Source organism: Hyperolius riggenbachi, chromosome 2, assembly GCF_040937935.1.
Source record: "Hyperolius riggenbachi isolate aHypRig1 chromosome 2, aHypRig1.pri, whole genome shotgun sequence".
NCBI lineage: Eukaryota > Metazoa > Chordata > Amphibia > Anura > Hyperoliidae > Hyperolius > Hyperolius riggenbachi.
The window spans coordinates 15,756,154-15,777,176 of NC_090647.1; the positions used below are offsets into that span (position 1 = coordinate 15,756,154).

The 21,023-nt window shown below is 43.8% G+C and overlaps 1 protein-coding gene across 1 annotated transcript in view; it reads left to right on the top strand.

Moving 5' to 3' along the window:
• Positions 1-6,776: 6,776 nt before the first annotated feature.
• The window catches only part of LOC137545358 (sodium-dependent proline transporter-like), a 131,484-nt gene continuing 117,237 nt past the window's right edge, over positions 6,777-21,023 (top strand). Inside the window, exons 1-2 of the mRNA XM_068266499.1 lie at positions 6,777-6,862; positions 16,771-16,876. The gene's annotated coding sequence lies outside the window, so the exon portion shown is untranslated. The remainder of the gene's footprint in view (positions 6,863-16,770; positions 16,877-21,023) is intronic.

Genomic DNA, 21,023 nt, shown 5'->3' on the forward strand with positions numbered 1-21,023 from the left:
TACCTCAGGGTGTCCCTATGTACCTCATGCTGCTGCCAGGATATTTATATATCTCATAATTCCTCCTAGAAATGTATATATTCCATATATTACCTCAGGGTGTCCCTATTTACCTCATGCTGCTGCCAGGATATTTATATACCTCAAAATTCCCTCTAGAAATGTATATATTCCATATATTACCTCACAGTGCCCCTATGTACATCATACTGCTGCCAGGATATTTATATATCTCATAATTCCTCCTAGAAATGTATATATTCCATATATTACCTCACAGTGCCCCTATGTACATCATGCTGCTGCCAGGATATTTATATACCTCATAATTCCTCCTAGAAATGTATATATTCCATATATTACCTCAGGGTGTCCCTATGTACCTCATGCTGCTGCCAGGATATTTATATATATCTCATAATTCCCTCTAGACATGTATATATTCCATATATTACCTCAGGGTGTCCCTATGTACCTCATGCTGCTGCCAGGATATTTATATATCTCATAATTCCCTCTAGAAATGTATATATTCCATATATTACCTCAGGGTGCCCCTATGTACCTCATGCTGCTGCCAGGATATTTATATACCTCATAATTCCCTCTAGAAATGTATATATTACCTCAGGGTGTCCCTATGTACCTCATGCTGCTGCCAGGATATTTATATACCTCAAAATTCCCTCTAGAAATGTATATATTCCATATATTACCTCACAGTGCCCCTATGTACCTCATGCTGCTGCCAGGATATTTATATATCTCATAATTCCCTCTAGAAATGTATATATTCCATATATTACCTCAGGGTGTCCCTATGTACATCATACTGCTGCCAGGATATTTATATATCTCATAATTCCTCCTAGAAATGTATATATTCCATATATTACCTCACGGTGCCCCTATGTACATCATGCTGCTGTCAGGATATTTATATATATCTCATAATTCCCTCTAGAAATGTATATATTCCATATATTACCTCAGGTAGAATGACCAGATTTTTGTGGGTCCAACCTGGGACGGGGAGGGGGGCGCGGGGCGGTGGGGGGGGCGCCGCGTCAAAAAGTGGGGAGGACTGAGGAGCGCGCAGTGACGAAGACTGGGGGGAGGGGGCATAGGCGTGCCAATGACATTGTATGGGCGGAGCTAACGTAATGATGTAACAGCGAGGCATAAGAAAGCAGTGTTTACGCCATGATGTGGACAAACGAGACTTTGCATCATGGGTGTGCAGAAACTGTGTGATGCTAATAGTATACCGTAACCACAAAGCAGCAAACATAGCCATCTATGACCATTAAATAATAAATGCAGTAACAGTTACCCCGGACACCAGAAAATAAATGCAATAGGCAACATGTCAGCACAAAATAACCGCAATGCGGGCAATATGTCAGTATAAAATAAATGCAATGCGGGCAAACATGTCAGTATAAAATAAATGCAATGCGGGCAAACATGTCAGTACAAAATAAACGCAATGCGGGCAACATGTCAGTACAAAATAAACGCAATGCGGGCAAACATTTCACCAGAAAATAAACGCAATGCGGGCAAACATGTCAGTACAAAATAAACGCAATGCGGGCAAACATGTCAGTACAAAATAAACGCAATGCGGGCAAACATGTCAGTACAAAATAAACGCAATGCGGGCAAACATGTCAGTACAAAATAAACGCAATGCGGGCATCATGTCAGTACAAAATAAACGCAATGCGGGCAAACATTTCACCAGAATATAAACGCAATGCGGGCAAACATGTCAGTACAAAATAAACGCAATACGGGCAAACATGTCAGTACAAAATAAACACAATGCGGGCAACATGTCAGTACAAAATAAACGCAATGCGGGCAAACATGTCAGTACAAAATAAACGCAATGCAGGCAACATGTCAGTACAAAATAAACGCAATGCGGGAAACATGTCAGTACAAAATAAACGCAATGCAGGCAACATGTCAGTACAAAATAAACGCAATGCGGGCATCATGTCAGTACAAAATAAACGCAATGCAGGCAAACATTTCACCAGAAAATGAACGCAATGCGGGCAAACATGTCAGTACAAAATAAACGCAATGCGGGCAACATGTCAGTACAAAATAAACGCAATGCGGGCAACATGTCAGTACAAAATAAACGCAATGCAGGCAAACCTTTCACCAGAAAATAAACGCAATGCGGGCAAACATTTCACCAGACAATAAACACAATGCGGGCAAACATGTCAGTACAAAATAAATGCAATGCGGGCAAACATTTCACCAGAAAATAAACGCAATGCGGGCAAACATTTCACCAGAAAAGAAACGCAATGCAGGCAAACATTTCACCAGAAAATTAACGCAATGCGGGCAAACATTTCACCAGAAAAGAAACGCAATGCGGGCAAACATTTCACCAGAAAAGAAACGCAATGCGGGCAAACATTTCACCAGAAAAGAAACGCAATGCGGGCAAACATTTCACCAGAAAAGAAACGCACTGCGGGCAAACATTTCACCAGAAAAGAAACGCAATGCGGGCAAACATTTCACCAAAAAAGAAACGCAATGCGGGCAAACATTTCACCAGAAAAGAAACGCAATGCGGGCAAACATTTCACCAGAAAAGAAACGCAATGCGGGCAAACATTTCACCAGAAAAGAAACGCAATGCGGGCAAACATTTCACCAGAAAAGAAACGCAATGCGGGCAAACATTTCACCAGAAAAGAAACGCAATGCGGGCAAACATTTCACCAGAAAAGAAACGCAATGCGGGCAAACATTTCACCAGACAAGAAACGCAATGCGGGCAAAGTTCACCTGGAAAAAAAGCATTTACTCACCTGGCAGAAGTCTCCGGCCTCTGGCACGTTCCTCCCGGGACCACCTTCCCCCTGCATATCTCCCGCGCTGACAGGGCTACGGCAAGATGGCGCCCGAAGCCCTGTACTGGAGACACAAATAGTCTCCAGTACAGGGCTTCGGCAGCCATCTTGCCGTAGCCCTGCTCGCCTGCCGGTGTCGGAACAGACACCGGAAGAGGAGGCTGGAGCGGGGCTGCAGGCAATGAACTGGCACGGCGTCTATAGACGCCGCTGCCAGTTCATGAGGAGAGAGTGGCCAGAGTCCCGAGGCTGGGACGTCCCGCTGCTGAAAGCGGGACGTTTCCCGGGACCTCATTAAGCCTGGGACAGCGGACCCCGAATCCGGGACGTCTGGTCACTCTACCTCAGGGTGTCCCTATGTACCTCATGCTGCTGCCAGGATATTTATATACCTCATAATTCCTCCTAGAAATGTATATATTCCATATATTACCTCAGGGTGTCCCTATGTACCTCATGCTGCTGCCAGGATATTTATATATCTCATAATTCCCTCTAGAAATGTATATATTCCATATATTACCTCAGGGTGCCCCTATGTACCTCATGCTGCTGCCAGTGTATTTATATACCTCATAATTCCTCCTAGAAATGTATATATTCCACTAGCTGATTGCCCGGCGTTGCCCGGGTATGTATTTGGCTGGTGTTGGCTCCGCCTTCTTTTTCTAACCCTAACACACAATTACTCACTGACCAAGTTTGTGAGCTTTGCGGTCTTTGGTATCAATAATCTGCTTTGAAATGAAACAAATCTGATTGGCTGTATGTGGCTCCACCCCTTTTCTGAATTTGAACCCCAGTCACACAATAACCAACTGTACCAGGTTTGAGGCGTGTGCCATTAACAGTTCAAGAATGGTAGCAATTAAATATTCCCCTTGAAAAGCAACAGGTGAAGTTTGATTCACTTTTGTAGGCTCCACCCACTTTTCTGAATATTAATCCCAGTAACCAACTGTGCAAAGTTTAAAAACCCTGCCATTAACAGTGTAAGGTGGCTGCAGTTTACATTTTCCCAGTGAAATGTGTATTTGTCTCCACCCACTGATGACCCGGCATTGCCCAGGTATGTATTTGACTGGTGTTGGCTCCGGCCACTTTCTAACCCTAACGCACAAACACTCAATGACCAAGTTTGTGAGCTTTGGGGTCCTTGTCATCTATAATTTGCATATTCCCATAGAAATGAAACAAATCAGATAGGCTGTTTGTGGCTCCGCCCCTCTCCAGCATTCAAACCCCAGTCACCCAATGACCAACTGTAGCAGGTTTGAGGCATCTGCTATTAACAGTGTAAAAATGGCAGCAATTTAAATATTCCACTTGAAAATCAACAGGTGAATTTTGATTGGCTATTATAGGCTCCACCCACTTCCCTGAATATTAATCTCAGTCACCCAGTGACCATCTGGGCAAAGTTTGAGATCCCTGCCATTAACAGTGTAAAAATGGCTGCAGTTTATATTTTCCCAGTGAAATTTGGTTTTGGTTCCGCCCACTATTTGTAACCTAGACACACAGTCACTCAATGACCAATTTTGTGAGCTTTGGGGTCCTTGGCATCGATAATTTGTACTTTCCCATGAAATGAAACAAATCTGATTCACTGTTTGTGGCTCTGTCCCCTTTTCTGAATTTGAACCTCCGTGACCCAATGACCAACTGTACCAGGTTTTAGGCTTGTGCCATTAACAGTGCAAGAATTGCAGCAATTTTAATATTCTCCTTGAAAAGTGACATGTGATTTTTGATTGGCATTTTTAGGCTCCACCCACTTTTCTGAATATTAATCCCAGTCACCCAGTAACCAGCTATGCTAAGTTTGAGAACCCTGCCATTAACAGTGAAGAAGGGCTGCAGTTTACAATTTTCCAGAAAAATCTGTTTTTAACTCCACCCACTTTTTATAACCTTGACACAGTCACTACTCAATGACCAAGTTTGTGAGCTTTTGGGTTCCTGGCATCAAAATTGCGCTAATGGAAGCAGTTTATCCAGCAAAGAAATCTGGTTCTTTTTGGCTCCGCCCCTTTACTGAATTTGAACCCCAAACACTTAACAACCGACTGTAGCAGGTTTGAGGCCTCTGCTATTAACAGTGTGAGAATGGCTGCAGTTTCAATTTTCCCCTTGAAAACCAATAGGTGAATTTTGATTGGCTCTTGTAGGCTCCACCTACTTTTCCGAATATTAATCCTAGTCACCCAGTGACCAACTATGTGAAGTTTGAGGACCCGGCCATTAACAGTGTAAGAAAAGCTGCAGTTTACATTTCCCCATGTAAAAAGTTAGTTGTTTTTGGCTCCGCCCACTATTTCTAATCTTGACATACAGTCACCTAATGACCAAGTTTATGAGCTTTGGGGTCTTAGGCATCAATAAGTTGCATTTTACCTTTGAAATTAAACAAATCTGATTGGCTGTTTTTGGCCCGCTCCCTTCAGAATTTAAATCCCAGTCTCCCAGTGACTGACTGTAGCAAATGTTAGGCCTCTGCTATTAAGAGTGTATGAATGGCAGCAATGTAAATATTCCCCTTGAAAATCAAAAGGTGAATTTTGATTGGCTGCTGTAGGCTCCACCCACTTTTCTGAACATTAGTCCCAGCCACCCAGTGGCCAACTGTGTCACGTTTGAGAACCCTGCCAATAACAGAATGGCTGAAATCAATCTAACAAATCTGATTGGCTGTTTGTGGCTCCACCCCTTTAGTGCATTTGGACCCCAGTCACCCAATGACTGACTGTATCAGGTTTGAGGCCTCTGCCACTAACAGTGTAAGAATGGTAGCAATGTGAATATTCCCCTTGAAAATCAATAGGTACATTTTGATTGGCTGTTGTAGGCTCCACCCACATTTCTGAATGTTCATCCCAGTCACCCAGTGGCCAATTGTGTAAAGTATGAGAACCCTGCAATGTAAAAAATGAAGTTGTTGGCACCGCCCACTTTTTCTAACCTTGACATACAGTCACTCAATTATCAAGTTTATCAGCTTTGGGTTCCTTGGTATCAATACTTTGTATATTCCCATTGAAAAATAAACAAATCTGGCTGTTTGTGGCTCTGCCCCCTTCCTGAATTTGGGCCCCAGTCACCCAGTGACCAACTGTACCAGGTTTGAGGCATCTGCTTTTACCAGTATAAGAGAATGGTAGCAGATGAAATATTCCCTTTGAAAATCAAATGGGGAATTTTTATTGGCTGTTGTAGGCTCCACCCACCTTCCAAAATCTTAATCTGTCACCCAATGACCAACTGTGCAAAGTTTGAGAACCCTGCCATTAACGGTGTAAGAATGGCTGCAGTTTATATTTTCCCAGTAAAAGTTGTTTGGCTCCGCCCACTTTTTGTAACCTCAACACACAGTCACTCAATGACCAAGTTTGTGAGCTGTCAGGTTCCTGGCATCAAAAATGTGTGAATGGAAGCAGTTTATCCACCAAGGAAATCTGATTGGCTGTATGTGGCCCCGCCCCTTTAGTGAATTTGGACCCCAGTCACCCAATGACCGGCTGTAGCAAGTTTGAAGCCTCTGCAATTAAAAGTGTAAGAATAGCAGCAGTTTAAATATTCCCCTTGAAAATCAATAGGTGAATTTTGATTGGCTGTTGTAGGCTCCACCCATTTTCTTGAATCTTAATCGCAATAACCCAGTGACCAAGTGTGGCAAGTTTGAGAACTCTGTGATTAACAGTGTAAGAATGGCTGCAGTTTACATTTTCCCATTTAAAATGAACGGCTGAAATTTGATTGGCTGTTTTATGCTCCGCCCACTTTTCCTGGATTTGTAACCTCGGTCACCAAGTGACCAACTGTGCCATGTGTGGGGACTCTGGCTTGATTACTGTGAGAATGGCAGCCTTTTACATTTTTTCCATTGACTTGAATGGGTGGAATCTGATTTGCTGTTTGTAGCTCCGCCCAGGTGTGCAGGGGGGCCGCGAGACCCCCAGAACATATCATCCCAGGTAGTAAGGGATCTGTGTACCAAGTTTCGTTCAAATCGGTCAAGCCGTTTTCGCGTGATCGCGGCACATACACACACACACACACACATACACATACATACATCCGATTTTATATATATAGATATATTACCTCATGCTGCTGCCAGGATATTTATATATCTCATAATTCCCTCTAGAAATGTATATATTCCATATATTACCTCGGGGTAATATACCTACGGGCAGCACGGTGGCGTAGTGGTTAGCTCTCTCGCCTTGCAGCGCTGAGTTCCTGGTTCGAATCCCAGCCAGGGCACTATCTGCAAAGAGTTTGTATGTTCTCTCCGTGTCTGCGTGGGTTTCCTCCGGGCACTCCGGTTTCCTCCCACATTCCAAAAACATACAGATAAGTTAATTGGCTACTCTAAAAAATTGGCCCTAGACTACAGTACTTACACTACACAATATAGACATATGGCAATGGTAGGGATTAGATTGTGAGCTCCTTTGAGGGACAGTTAGTGACAAGATATATATATATATACACTGTACAGCGCTGCGTAATATGTCGGCGCTATATAAATACTAAATAATAATAATAATAATAATAAAAAGGGTGCCCCTATGTACCTCATGCTGCTGCCAGTGTATTTATATACCTCATAATTCCTCCTAGAAATGTATATATCTCATAATTCCTCCTAGAAATGTATATATTCCATATATTACCTCAGGGTGTCCCTATATTTATATATCTCATAATTCCTCCTAGAAATGTATATATTCCATATATTACCTCAGGGTGCCCCTATGTACATCATGCTGCTGCCAGGATATTTATATACCTCATAATTCCTCCTAGAAATGTATATATTCCATATATTACCTCAGGGTGCCCCTATGCACATCATGCTGCTGCCAGGATATTTATATACCTCATAATTCCTCCTAGAAATGTATATATTCCATATATTACCTCAGGGTGCCCCTATGTACATCATGCTGCTGCCAGGATATTTATATATACCTCATAATTCCCCCTAGAAATGTAACTATTACCTCATGCTGCTGCCAGGATATTTATATATATCTCATAATTCCCCCTAGAAATGTATATATTCCATATATTACCTCAGGGTGTCCCTATGTACCTCATGCTGCTGCCAGGATATTTATATACCTCATAATTCCTCCTAGAAATGTATATATTCCATATATTACCTCAGGGTGTCCCTATGTACCTCATGCTGCTGCCAGGATATTTATATATCTCATAATTCCTCCTAGAAATGTATATATTCCATATATTACCTCAGGGTGCCCCTATGTACATCATGCTGCTGCCAGGATATTTATATACCTCATAATTCCTCCTAGAAATGTATATATTCCATATATTACCTCAGGGTGCCCCTATGTACCTCATGCTGCTGCCAGGATATTTATATATCTCATAATTCCTCCTAGAAATGTATATATTCCATATATTACCTCAGGGTGCCCCTATGTACATCATACTGCTGCCAGGATAACGGAAAATTGAATACTTACCTACCGGTAATTTTCCTTTCCCGATGCATCCATGTCAGCACAACGGGTATTAGTCCCGCCCTAATACCCCACAGGACAGTTGTGTATAAAAGCTTTACTGACCCTCCCCTGTACGTCTTGTAACTAGTACCTCACTGAACCATGGGTGGGTCCCTTGTGCTGACATGGATGCATCGGGAAAGGAAAATTACCGGTAGGTAAGTATTCAATTTTCCGTTTTCCCAATGCCTCCATGTCAGCACAACGGGACGTAACTAGCTAACAATAACATACCGGGAGGGCAACTGGAGCAGGTGAAGAAATCAAATTTATTAACATAACACTGCTCATAATATATTATACATCAGACAGAGAGGAAGGACAGGAAGATAAAACTGCTCTTCCAAATTCCACAGTGGTCGAACGTGAAGTGTCTACCTGATAATGTTTTACAAAAGTATTGATACTACTCCAATTCGCCGCTTGGCAAATTTTTGTGACCGAAATGTTCATGCTGGCTGCCCAGGAGGCGGCCAGTCCTCTCGTCGAATGGGCCAGAATGTCCGTTGGAGGATCCTTGCCTGCTGCCTTGTAGGCTCCCTGTATGGTTCGCACCAACCAGGAAGCTATAGTCCTAGCTGATGCTGGTTCACCCCGGCGGTATCCATTAGGAACTACAAATAGTCTATCTGTTTTCCTAAAGTCTTTGGTCGCTATCAAATAGGATTTCAGAGTCCTTGCCACATCCAAGGAGTTTAGGATTGGATCATTTTGTTGGTTGAAAGTGGGTAAAGACCATTCTTGGTTAATGTGGAGTGTAGAAGGGACTTTTGGTAAGAATCCCTGGACAGGCCTAATCTGTACTCTGTCTTGATAAAAGATAAGGTAGGGCTCTAGATGACTTAGGGCCTGTAGCTCTGACGACCTCCTTGCCGATGTGATCGCCACCAGGAAGACAGATTTCAACGTTTTGAACCACAGAGCACAATCCTCTAGAGGTTCAAACGGATCTTTGGTTAGATAGTCCAAGACTAATGGAAGGTCCCACTTTGGGAATATGGACCTGGAAGGTGGTCGCACTCTCATCACTCCTGCCACAAACCGTTTTACCAAGGGTTCCAAGGCCCAACGATGATCCGTTAGAGTGGAGATCGCTGAAATGTGAACTTTAATAGTATGGTAGGCAAGTCCTTTTTGTAGTCCAGACTGCAGGAACGCTAATATCTGGTGTACTGGAGGCTGTAGTGGATCAAAGTGCTGCTTAGAGGCAAAAGTCTATATATACTTTCCATATTCTGTAATATGTTGCGTTGGTTGTAGCTTTCCTCGCACTCAGAAGGGTCGAGATAACTGTTTCTGAACATCCGAGCCTCTCTAACTTCCGCCTCTCAATTTCCATGCCTTGAGGTTGAGGCGAGCCGGATTCGGGTGCAATAGAGGACCCTGTGAAAGGAGAGTCCTGCTTATTGGTATGTGAAACGGTTGAGTCATCGCCATCCGAGAGATCATAGGGAACCAGGGTCTTTTTGGCCACCAAGGTAGGACTGCCAATAGGACCACTGGTTCCCCTGCTAACCTCTTCAACAATCTCGCAATGAGAGGTATTGGTGGAAAGACATAAGCGACCTGAAATGTCCATGGGGCTTGTAGAGCGTCGTATGCCTCTGCATCTCTTTCCGGGTATCGACTGAAATATCTCGGGCACTTCGTGTTGTTCCTGGATGCCATGAGATCCAGTTCCGGATGCTGCCAGTGCGCGCAAATCGCCTCGAAGGCAGACTTCTCCAACTCCCATTCGTTGTTCGAAATTCCTTTCCTGCTCAGATAGTCTGGAATTATGTTGAGTTCTCCTGGGATATAGGTTGCTGTTATCGACTTCAAGTGTTTCATTGCTAGGGTGAAAATCAAGGATGTTTCCTCCATCAAGGACCGACTGTGAGACCCACCTTGATTGCGTATATACGCTACGGCTGTTCTGTTGTCCATCTCCAACAGGACATGCTTGTTTCTCAATCTGTCTTGGAAACGACAGAGGGCGCATAGTGCTGCCCTCAGCTCTAGTTTGTTGGCCGGCCAGTGTTTCATGGACGCTGGCCACTTCCCCTGAGCTATCTGAGAGCCACACTTTGCTCCCCAGCCGGTCGTGCTGGCGTCTGTACCTAGTATTACAGGTTTCTCCGCCCTCAAAGGTAACGTTTTCATGAGGTTTTGGTCCGATAGCCACCAAGGGAGGTCTTTTTTCATGTGTGGTGTCACCAATATCGTTTGGCTCATACTGATTCCATCCCACTGATCCAAGAACCCCCTTTGTAGACTCCTCAAGTGCCAATGGGCCCATGGTATTAGAGGTATAGTGGAAGACATTGTCCCCAACACTTTCAGGCAGAATCTTACTTGTGTCTGAGATAGGCACAGTAGCTGAAGTATTCGCTGTTTTATTATAGGAATTTTCTCTGTTGGTAGCCCCACAGTATTTCTTTGGGTTTGAAACCTCGCCCCCAGATAGACTAACTCTTGGGATGGATTCAGGTGACTTTTGGCCAGGTTTATTAGCCATCCAAACTGTCGGAGAGTGTCCATAAGAATGTCTCTGTGTCGTATCCCCTCCTGGGTTGATCGAGCTAACAATAGGACATCGTCTAGATAATGAAAAACTCGTATATTTTTCAGCCTGACGATCGCTATAATTTCCAGCAGCAGTTTGGAAAATGTCCTTGGTGCCGTGCAGATACCAAACGGCAGGCAGACAAACTGGAAGTGTAAATTTCCGACCGCGAACCTCAGGTATCTCTGGAGATTTCTCTGGATTGGGACATGGAGGTACGCATCCTCGAGATCGACTGATATCATGAAGTCTAGAGGTTCCACTACCATGATAATCGTGTTTAGAGATTCCATCTTGAAGCGTTCTAGTTGAATATAGGTATTCAGGTCTTTTAGATCTAAGACTGGGCGAAGTTCGCCCGTCTTCTTTTGGACGAAGAACAGTCTGGAATAGAAGCCTTGAAACCTTTCCTGAGTAGGGACTGGAATAATGGCTTGTTTCTCTATTAGGTCCTGTAAGTACTTGTTGAGAATTTCCTGTTTCTCTTTTGTTGAAGGCACTGTTGTTACTTTGAAGCGATTTTCTGGAGGAGATTTCCTGAAAGCCCGGAAGTGACCTGTTGTTACAGTCCTTCTCACCCATGGAGATAGAATTTGTTTCCTCCAAACGTGGCTGAATAGTCTTAGCCTGGCTCCCACTGGGCCACTCTGGACTGGCGCTTCGTCAAAAAGACTTCTTTGCTTGTTGGCCCCCCTGAGGGGGTCTTTGCTTAATAAATTTCCCTGTTGTAGCCTGCGTTGCCTGCCAGTTTCTATTATTCCTGCCCGGTCTGTATGACCTGGCATTGCGATATCTTGATCCTTGTGACTGTCCAATGGAGGGATTATAATTCTTCTTAGGTCGTTTGTCTTGAGGCAGGAGACCCGACTTCCCGCCAGTCACTCTGGATATAGCTGAATCCAACTTGTCACCGAAGAGGGATTTCCCATCGAATGGAATCCTACACCACGACTGTCGGGAAGTCGGGTCCGCGGACCAGGATTTAAGCCATAGGGCCCTCTTCGCCGTAACTGAATAAAGCATCGTCCTTGCAGTGGCTCGTACTATATCAATGGCCGCTTCCCCAACAAACTCTCCCGAGACTTTTAGGTCTTCCAGTTTCTGGATTAATAAATCTTTATCCATGCCCTCCATGATTCCTTGCTCTATATTCGCCGTCCAGGCCTGAATCCCTTTACCTACTGCCGTCAGGGCGATGGCTGGTTTGCAGGCTCCTCCTGCATTAGTGTACACCTTCCTGAGGTCCAGATCTTGCTTACGATCAAGAGCATCGATAAAGGAGATCGAGTCTTCGATCGGTAGAGTTACGTGTTTAGCTAGCCTAGCAACTGATGCGTCTACCACTGGAGCTGTATCTAGCAACTTTATCTGTTTGTGTGGGAGAGGATATAGTTTTGCGAGTCTATTTGCCAACGGCGCTTTCTTTTCCATTTTCTGCCATTCCTCATCTATAATGGCCTGGATCTCTTCCATCACCGGAAATGATAATCTGGACTTGTCAAGATGTTTATAGTAACTCTTTTTGGGTTTCTTCCTTTCTTCCGTTTCCTCCTCTGAGTCCTCCCAGTCTATGGCTTCTCGGACAGCTTTAATAAAGGGCTCAACTAGTGCAAAGTCGAAACCAATGTTCATATCATTATCTGTTTTCATTGCTGAAGTCCCTGGTTGCTCCTGAGCTGAAGCTGAGGCTGGGAGACTAGCTATGTAGCTATTCATTGAATCTTGTACTGCTTTTTGAATGGCATCAGTAATATTCACAGGCTCTGAGGCTGGTTTCTTCCCCAGATCGTGGAAACATCTGGCGCAGACCAGTCTTCCTGGCATAACCTGTTTCCCACAAGCCCAGCAGGGTTTCTCTTTGCGGTGGCGTGGTGGCGACTTTGATCTTGATCTCCTGTGCGATCTTGATCTGCTGCGTGAGCGTCTTTTATAGTATTCTCTAGAAGGAGAGCGAGAATCTCTCCACCCCCGGCTCTCTGTCGGGCTGTCAAGAAACAAAAACAAGCCTCCTTAGCACCTTAAAAAATAGGGCCAACTATACAAAAAAAAAAAAAAAAACAGAAAAATAGCGCCACCCCTTACCATGAATATGCTCGCTGGTCTATGGGAGGCCCTGGGGCATACATAATGGCAGAAAGAAAACTCACTGCAAGCTGGAGGGAGAGAGGAAGATAGTAATCAGCAAAACGTTGTATCCGCATTGTCTGCAAACCGCCACCCCTCCCCCCCCCCCGGTGTTCAGAACCCAGCACCTACCAATAGTGAAGATAGCTGGGTCTACAGCGTTACCCACGCGTCCGACCTCGTCGCCACGCTGCGCACCTCGGGAGCCGCCGCCGCCATTGTCCAGGCATGAGATATCCCCGGAACGGCGTCTAGCGTCACGCCCCCGGAGCTTCGCCGTCCGCCCAATGGAAGACCACCGACGTCACATCCGTTTCCTGTCGGTGAGACGCAGGAAGGCAGAACGCCGCAATGGAGCGCACCACCTAGAGAAGGAAAAGGGAGGAAATGGATGCCCGGCCAGAACACCGCTTTACAGTGCATGTGAGGAATAGGTATTTAGCAAACGCATTATAGGCGCTTTTCGCCTGAGCCAGCTGCCAATCCTGTGGACCCCCAAAACCAGCAAAACGGGGTCCCCACACCAAAGCCTGTTTAAGGCCCATTCGTGGCATCGCAGCAGGGGAGGCACCTGCGCGGAAAAGAGGGCTACCTGATGCAGCCAGTAAGGGGGGAAAAAAAAAAAAACAAAAAAACACACCTGCAGGAACCACCTGCGACAGTCCTGTGAAGTGAGGGACAGGAAAAAAAGACGTACAGGGGAGGGTCAGTAAAGCTTTTATACACAACTGTCCTGTGGGGTATTAGGGCGGGACTAATACCCGTTGTGCTGACATGGAGGCATTGGGAAATTTATATACCTCATAATTCCCTCTAGAAATGTATATATTCCATATATTACCTCAGGATGCCCCTATGTACATCATGCTGCTGCCAGGATATTTATATATCTCATAATTCCTCCTAGAAATGTATATATTCCATATATTACCTCAGGGTGTCCCTATATACATCATGCTGCTGCCAGGATATTTATATATCTCATAATTCCCCCTAGAAATATATATATTCCATATATTACCTCAGGGTGTCCCTATGTACCTCATGCTGCTGCCCGGATATTTATATATCTCATAATTCCCCCTAGAAATGTATATATTCCATATATTACCTCAGGGTGTCCCTATGTACATCATGCTGCTGCCGGGATATTTATATGTTTCATAATTACCTCTGGAAATGTATATATTCCATATATTACCTCAGGGTGTCCCTATGTACCTCATGCTGCTGCCCGGATATTTATATACCTTATAATTCCCCATAGAAATGTATATATTCCATATATTACCTCAGGGTGCCCCTATGTACCTCATGCTGCTGCCAGTGTATTTATATACCTCATAATTCCCCCTAGAAATGTATATATTCCATATATTACCTCAGGGTGCCCCTATGTACCTCATGCTGCTGCCAGGATATTTATATATCTCATAATTCCTCCTAGATATGTATATATTCCATATATTACCTCAGGGTGTCCCTATATACATCATGCTGCTGCCAGGATATTTATATACCTCATAATTCCTCCTAGAAATGTATATATTCCATATATTACCCCAGGGTGTCCCTATGTACATCATGCTGCTGCCAGTATATTTATATACCTCATAATTCCCCCTAGAAATGTATATATTACCTCAGGGTGCCCCTATGTACATCATGCTGCTGCCGGGATATTTATATACCTCATAATTCCCTCTAGAAATGTATATATTCCATATATTACCTCAGGGTGCCCCTATGTACCTCATACTGCTGCCAGGATATTTATATACCTCATAATTCCTCCTAGAAATGTATATATTACCTCAGGGTGCCCCTATGTACATCATGCTGCTGCCGGGATATTTATATACCTCATAATTCCCTCTAGAAATGTATATATTCCATATATTACCTCAGGGTGCCCCTATGTACCTCATACTGCTGCCAGGATATTTATATACCTCATAATTCCTCCTAGAAATGTATATATTCCATATATTACCTCAGGGTGTCCCTATGTACATCATGCTGCTGCCAGGATATTTATATACCTCATAATTCCCTCTAGAAATGTATATATTCCATATATTACCTCAGGGTGCCCCTATGTACCTCATACTGCTGCCAGGATATTTATATATCTCATAATTCCTCCTAGATATGTATATATTCCATATATTACCTCAGGGTGTCCCTATATACATCATGCTGCTGCCAGGATATTTACCGTATATATCTCATAATTCCCTCTAGAAATGTATATATTCCATATATTACCTCAGGGTGTCCCTATATACATCATGCTGCTGCCAGTACATTTATATATCTCATAATTCCCTCTAGAAATGTATATATTCCATATATTACCTCAGGGTGCCCCCTATGTACATCATGCTGCTGCCAGTACATTTATATACCTCATACTTCCCTCTAGAAATATATATATTCCATATATTACCTCAGGGTGCCCCTATGTACCTCATGCTGCTGCTGGGATATTTGTATACCTTATAATTCCCCGTAGAAATGTATATATTCCATATATTACCTCAGGGTGTCCCTATGTACATCATACTGCTGCCAGGATATTTATATATCTCATAATTCCCCCTAGAAATGTATATATTCCATATATTACCTCAGGGTGCCCCTATGTACCTCATACTGCTGCCAGGATATTTATATATATCTCATAATTCCCCCTAGAAATGTATATATTCCATATATTACCTCAGTGTGCCCCTATGTACATCATGCTGCTGCCGGGATATTTATACACCTCATAATTCCCCCTAGAACTGTATATATTCCATATATTACCTCACGGTGCCCCTATGTACATCATGCTGCTGCCAGGATATTTATATATCTCATAATTCCTCCTAGATATGTATATATTCCATATATTACCTCAGGGTGCCCCTATATACATCATGCTGCTGCCGGGATATTTACCGTATATACCTCATAATTCCCCCTAGAAATGTACATATTCCATATATTACCTTGGGTGCCCTCTATGTATCTCATGCTGCTGCCAGTGTATTTATATACCTCATAATTCACCCCTAGACATATATTACCTCATGATTCCCCCTAGAAATGTATATATTCCATATATTACCTCAGGGTGGTGACCCTATGCACCTCATACTGTCACCAGGATATTTATATACCTCATAATTCACCCCTAGACATATATTACCTCAGGGTGTCCCTATGTACCTCATGATTCCCCCTAGAAATGTATATATTCCATATATTACCTCAGGGTGACCCTATGCACCTCATACTGTCACCAGGATATTTATATACCTTATCATTCTATATAGAAATGTATATATTACCTTAGGGTGTCCCTGCTTACATCATGCTGCCACCAGGATATTTAACTCATAATTTTCTAGAAATGTATATATTCCATATATTACCTCAGGGTGGCACAATTCACCTTTTTATGCTGCCATGATATTTATATACCTCATAATTCCCTCTAGAAATGTATATATTCCATATAGTACCTCAGGGTGGCACTATTTACCTCATTATGCAGCCATGATATTTATAATATCTCATAATTCCCTCTAGAAATGTAGTACTACAAGGATATTTATACATCTCATATATATTCCTATTGACCCTGTGATGGTAGGGTACAGTAATTGATCTTTGTTTTCAGGCCATGACTGAGCACAATTCGATCCTCCTGCATCTCACAGAAACCTCTTCTCCAATCTGATAAGTTGCAGCTAGGCGACAGGAAGACTCATCCAAAGTTCCAAACCGTATGTTCTTTTTGATGCAACATGTTAGTTATTGCTAGCAATCTGCACCATGTCGGTTATCATAATGTACTCTTCACCACCACCATGTGGACTCAGTGACTCATCTGCTATAATTTATCCTCTCCTTGCAGTCTGCACCATTGTTTATTACTGAATAGCGATGTTCGCTATGAGTATATACATTCCTCCCAACTTTGAGATAAAAAAAAAAAGAGGGACACTTAAACCACACCCCTGACACACCCCTAATCACACACTATAAAGATTTAAGAAAACCATGTTTTATCATTCAAACCACACTGGTCCTGTCTATCTTGGTCCATTTCCCTTCATATTACCATTTGATAATAAGAAATATATAAATTTAAAGGACAGGAATAAAGTTTTAAGTCAATTAAACACATTTTCAGTAGAGAACTACATATATTTACATAGAAAAAGGGACAAGGTCCTAAAAGCGGGATAAATGAGGAGTAAAGAGGGACAGGGCTCCCAAAGCGCATGACAACAACTTACTGTAACTTGCAGTCTTCACCACTGGGAATAGGAGGCATGGATCTACGCAGCTCTGATCATGTGCGTAGCCTGGAAGTTCTTATTGATGGGAATTTAAACTTCAGAACTCAAATCTCTGCTGTGGTGAAATCATCCTATTTTCACATAAACATTGCAAAAATCAAGCACCTCATCCCCCCCAGAAGATCTGCCAACCTTAGTCCATGCCTTCATTACCTCCCGACTGGACTACTGCAATGCTCTCCACACTGGCCTTCCAAAAAAAGGCCTTGTACCGCCTACAGCTGATACAGAATACTGCTGCCAGACTGCTAACCAACCAACCCCGTCACTGCCACATAATGCCAGTCCTGCACTCCCTTCACTGGCTACCTATAGAATGGAGGGTCCTATTCAAGATCGGCCTACTGACATTTAAATCCCTGAATAATCTGGGCCCTGGATACATGAAAGATATGTTGCAGCTGCGTAGCAATCCCCGCATTCTCAGATCAACGGGTTCTAATAATCTAGTGTTACTCAGAGTCCACTTGGAAACTTTTGGTCCCAGAGCCTTTTGTCATGCTGCCCCTACGTTTTGGAACTCCTTACCTCAACAGATCAGGACAGCTCCATCCCTGGACGTGTTTAAATCCAGACTGAAAACCCACCTGTTCAGTCTGGCATTTGCAGAAATATAACTTTTGTTGTGTGAATACTTCATCCTACTAATTACTGAATCTGAGAGAGCCTAAGTGCTTTGAGTCCTATGGGAGAAAAGCGCTATAGAAATGTTATTTTATAAAGAGGAACTGTCCCTCCAAAAGAGGGACAGTTGGGAGCTATGTATATAACTGCTCATAATCAAAATTTAAATACGCACTGCCCACTGCAGAGGGTTAACTTATGCCACTGCCTAAGGCCTCTTGCACACTGCAAGTGATTCCGATTCCGCTTTTTAATCAGTTTTTACATCCGATTCAGATTCCGAAGCGGAATCTGAATCGGAATCACTAGCAGTGTGCAAGAGGCCTAAAGCAGATTCAGTCCACATAACTACTCCCTTCTTCAAACCTGGAAGGAATAATAATAATTGCAGTATTTGTATAGCGCCTTTCTCCTGTCGGACTCAAAGCGCTTGCGAGGCAGCCACTAGAGCACACTCAGTAGGCAGTAGCAGTGTTAAGGAGACTTGCCCAAGAAACTCCTTACTGAATAGGTGCTGGCTTACTGAACAGGCAGAGCCGAGATTTGAACCCAGGTCTCCTGTGTCAGAGGCAGTGCCCTTAACCATTACACCATCCAGCCACAACTGGTAGTGGTGTTACATGGACATCAAGTCAAATTAATCAGTTAGGCAGCATAGGTTAGTTAATCCCCCACACCCACTGCAGGCATTGAATTTAAATTTGGATTATGATTGACTGGATACGAGCAGTAAACCCTGTGCTACCCTACAGGAAAGCAATTTATCAAAATAGAGGGGCTTTACTACGATTTAATAAAATCTGGACGACGTGGGTAGACTCCGTACATACTCAGGCAGGGCGACTTTAGTTGTCTTTGATAGAGAAGAGTGGGGTGGGTGTAAACTGAACCTTTCTCCTGAATTGGAGGATGGACAATCCCCGTAAATCTGATACTGACATAGCACTATTTTGTTTGCTCTCTTAAAAAAGAGCTGTTATTGGTTTTACAAGTCGAGTATTGTGGACCACAAGCGGTCACCACTACTCAGTGCTCTAATATATTCTGTATGTGGGCCTACGGCTAGCATGTATGTCTATTCTATATTTCAGGCGCTGAGTTGTAAACATGTACACAGTGATGGGTAATTTTTGATAATGATTAAACTCACAACCCTGAACTTGTTCCTTTCTACCCTGATCTGTAAAGCATTGTAAAAGTTGTATACAAACTTTTACCTGTCTGTTGATGGTGAACAATAAACTTGATTTGTTATGGAAAAAAAAAAATTGGATTATGATTAGCCAACATCACTAGTTCTGAAGACTAGCGCATCCACACTGCACAGGTGCGAGTCCAAGCTCATGCATGTGTCGTATGGATTGTGATTGTCTTCAGAACTGCTCAGGGATTTTCTATAGTTTGTGTATGCTTTTGCTGTCCATTTGAACTAATAAAGTTAGTTTCAGTGCTCAACTCAGCCTGGTGGACCCTCATGTTCCTGTGGCACTGGCTAGCTCAGTCCTACACCAGTGAGTAGTTTAGGGGATTTGAGCATTTGGATCCTACTTTGAGGGATGCAAGTTGTTCTGAAGGCTGCATGAGTAGAGCTGAAGACTAATGCTGGGGATACACGGTAAGTTTCTGTACCGTGTATCGACCAGCTGATAATATTCAGCTGGCCCGATCATGCCGCTCGACCCGCGCACGCTCGATTTCCGCTGGCGGACAATGGCAGGGAATCGAGCGGCTGATAAGGACCGCCGGCGGCGATGAGCGTGAATTGCTCCGCGCGCACGAGCGGGGACGCAGCAGGCATGCGGCGGGGTCGATCTGGCGGCTAATCGGCCGCTGCATCGACCCGTGTATGCCCAGCATTAGAACAGGGTTGTCAAACAAGCACATTAGGGGCCAGAATCTAAAACCTAGTCCAAGTCATGGGCCAAATGGCTTATTACTGGAATACACCACAAGTTTTTTCAGCAGATAAATGGTTCGATAGATCATTTCCGACATGTACAATCTTATTTTCAATCGTTTTTGATTGATTTCTCATAGAAGTGAAATTGATAAGAAAAGATAAGAAAATCTATCAAAAATAAGATCGGATGGTAAATAGACTGAAAAATGTCATCTCTTATTCCCAACATTAGATAGAACATTTGCTGAACAGTCTCAAACAGTGGCATAACCATAGCAAACAAGGGGGAGGTCAGCGCCTCCCTTTTCTGCAGAAGAGCCGTTTAATATTTATCTGCTCCAGTGTTTCTTTGGCAGAAAGATCAATATGAAGTGTGACTCAAGACCAGATGCTGGCCTTTACTTCCCCCATAGTGTTGTGTGGGGTGTGTGTGGGGTGTGTGTGGGGTGTGTGTGGGGTGTGTGTGGGGTGTGTGTGGGGTGTGTGTGGGGTGTGTGTGGGGTGTGTGTGGGGTGTGTGTGGGGTGTGTGTGGGGTGTGTGTGGGGTGTGTGTGGGGTGTGTGTGGGGTGTGTGTGGGGTGTGTGTGGGGTGTGTGTGGGGTGTGTGTGGGGTGTGTGTGGGGTGTGTGGGGTTATCAGGCATATGAGGAGGGATTGGTTACCAAGAGAGGGGTGCATGCCCGGGATGGGAAGGCAGTGTGACTTGACAGCTTACAATGATGCACATTTTGAGCTCTGGAGGACCACACACAATGGCAAGGAGGATCTTGTGTTCAACACCTGTGACCTAGAACAATGAGTAGCTTCCACCAGGGGCAGCAGTGGAATGAGGGGACAGAGGACCAGGAAGGCTCTATAGCAGTGATGGCTAACCTTGGCACTCCAGCTGTGGTGGAACTACAAGTCCCATGAGGCATTGCACCACTGACAGCTCTAAGCATAACTCAGGGAGGCAGAGGCCTGATGGGATTTGTAGTTTTGTCACAGCTGGAGTGCCAAGGTCATCCATCACTGCTCTATGGTGCCCAGAGCCTTCCCTGTATG